We start from the raw sequence: 2740 nt of genomic DNA, 5'->3' as shown, positions 1-2740 counted from the left end.
CCAAACCAGGATTATATGAAATGCTGAAAGCGATTCTTTAAGAAGAGGAAGAAGAAGAAAAAGATAAAGATAAAAATTGTAAACAACAAGTACATATCTATCAACAAGTGAATCTAAATATCAAGTAAATAAAAAATCTGATGAACAGAATAAACTGGTGAATATAATAGAATCAGGGGCATAGAAAGGGAGTGGACTGACAATTCTCAGGGGAAAGGGCTGTGGGGGTACAGGAAGAGACTGGACAAAAATCGTACACCTATGGATGAGGATACTGGGGGGATTAGGGTAGAGGGGGGGGGGGGAACCGGGTAGAGGGGAGCTAGGGAGGGGGGGGGAGAGGAACAGCTCTAATAATCTGAACAATAAAGATTTAATTTTTAAAAAATTAAATTTAAAATAAAGTTATGTGTTGGGTAAATAGCAAATCTGAGACCATGTGCTGAGTAGAGGGCCTTGGGAGAGAGTAGGAGCAGCGGAAGAGAGGCCAAATCTGGGTGAGCTGGAGGGAAGGGTAAAAGGTGGCCCTGTGTGAGGGGACCCCAGGGCAAAGGGTGGTTCGTGGCCCAGGCAAATAGAAAGCATCTTGGAAGGTTTCCAGAGACACGATACTGACCCCAGTGCAACTGGAACCTGGCCCCTTCTGTGAGCTGACATCAACCGCAGAAGCCAAGTGGTGGACACACCCTTACAACAGAGCTCTCCCGGTTAAATGCCCGTGTGTACACGGCTGTGGGACATAGCAAATAAGTCCACATCCTTCCATTGCCTTTGTGGGAAATATTTCAAATTTGCATGACTTGTCCTTAGACATAAACTTAAAAATACACTGTAAGGATCTAAGGCTAAAAGAAGAGTACTTAAAATGTCCCGCAGTTTGAAATGCAAAAAGTAGCAAAAATCTCACTATTTGAAAGAGATTTAAAGGTCGTCATTCATTACTTGAAATCATGCGGGATAAATAAGGGTTTTGCACACTTGGAATATGATACCATTAAAGTATTTTCCAATATAGTCATCCGTGTTGTTCACTATAAACTGCCTACATCAATGGCTCTTTTGAATTATTTGCAAACACCCGAGACAAAGAGTAAGTGCAAGGGTTCGGTGAGATAAAAATGTGCTTTGAAAAAGGAACCTTTGAGAACCCTAACATTCTGGAATCAACAACATGAGTTGCAAATGTAAGAAATAGAAACACACATAATGCTAGCATAATCTGTGGCTGTGCATTTCAATATTTTACATAGGGCATTCGCCTATATGTTAAAGAACATTCTATTCTCTTGTTGTCTGATTCCATGGGGTGGGGGAGTGTATAATGGACCATTCTATTATATCCATAAGGGAATATGAATCATCTGAAACAGTTGATTTAGAAAAAGTTTATTTAGAAAAAGAGATAACCAGACTTCAGGAACCCTTAAATATGCCAAAACGGAATTTCAATGAAGAGCTCAGTTGCCCCAGAATTTTAAAACCAAGTATAAAAGAAATGGAAAGTGAGGCTACAAGATTAAAACAGAAGCTCTAAGGAGCAGCTAACAGAAATCAGCACCAAACTTCTCCTCGTTTCAGAAACAGCAAGCAGAGGACTAATAAGAAAATTTAACCAAAAAAAAGAAAGGCCCCCTCACTGAGAGTGGGGAGAGGGGCAGAAGTAGCTAATGGTGATGGTAAGCGGTTAAGATCATTTAATCCATACATCCATCCATGTTACAAACACGTGTGGAGCTCTGCTCTGTGTGAGGCCCTGAGAGGCGGCACTGGGATGACAGAGCCATGGTCCCTGCCCTCAAGAATCTAAGGTAAAATCCTGCAATCCGGTTGGAGGAAGAACAATAACAGGACTTTATGGGATTCGGTACAAAAGCACAAGGAATTATCGCATGAATCCTATGCATTCAGCAAGCATGAGGATTGGAGTGCACCTTGGCAGTCAAAGCAGACTTCCTGTAAGAGGCGACATCTTCAAAGAATACAGGGAGCAGAAGAACGTGAATGGCTCCAAAGCATAATTCAGCACAACACTGTCTAGGACTGTTCTGAGGATACCACAAACAAATCCTCACTTGGGATTACTCTGTTTTAAGGTACTTTCTGATAAGGGAGGAATGCTTTAAAATGACTACCATGAGCTGCAATTCTAAGCCAAGCTTAAAAGAGAAACCCTAACAGTCACCAATTACAACAGAAATTGTAACTCCTTCTGAAAGCAAGTGTGGTGAAGACGGTATAGTATATTAGCTCCTCTCTCTCCCTTTCCCTCCTTCTTATTTTACATCAAGTAGATCCCAGGTTTTGTCTTCATTTTCTCAAGCAAGGAAGGTAATGGCAAGGGTACCCCGGCCTTTGTTTCCCAAAAGCCAGGCCCACAGGAGGATTTTATTTGTCAGGAAGCAGAGGCCCTTGGAGCACATGGACTGGAAGGAGGCTTCCCCAAGTCAAAAGAGATTTCCTTGGGTTGAGGACAGAGCACAGAGAAGTCTGAAGCCCCACACACAGAGCTGGGGGTAGGGGTGGCGGGTGAGGGGAGCTGTGTATAGCTCCTGGAGTGAAGAGATTACAAGGCAGGTCAGCCCTGCCAGAAGGGGCACTGTGGGCTGGAACGGGGCCCCAGGACCCCAGACCAAACAATCAACCTAAGCCCAATTTCCCACATTCCTTGTAGAAGGGGGCTTGAAACTACAGTTATGTTGATTTACAGAAACTAAAGAGTTGCACCATTTCTTGCACCCCT

The sequence above is a fragment of the Myotis davidii genome, unplaced genomic scaffold (assembly GCF_000327345.1).
Source record: "Myotis davidii unplaced genomic scaffold, ASM32734v1 scaffold732, whole genome shotgun sequence".
Lineage (NCBI taxonomy): Eukaryota > Metazoa > Chordata > Mammalia > Chiroptera > Vespertilionidae > Myotis > Myotis davidii.
The sequence above is the reverse complement of the archived record's forward strand: the minus strand, read 5'-3'. Positions refer to the sequence as shown.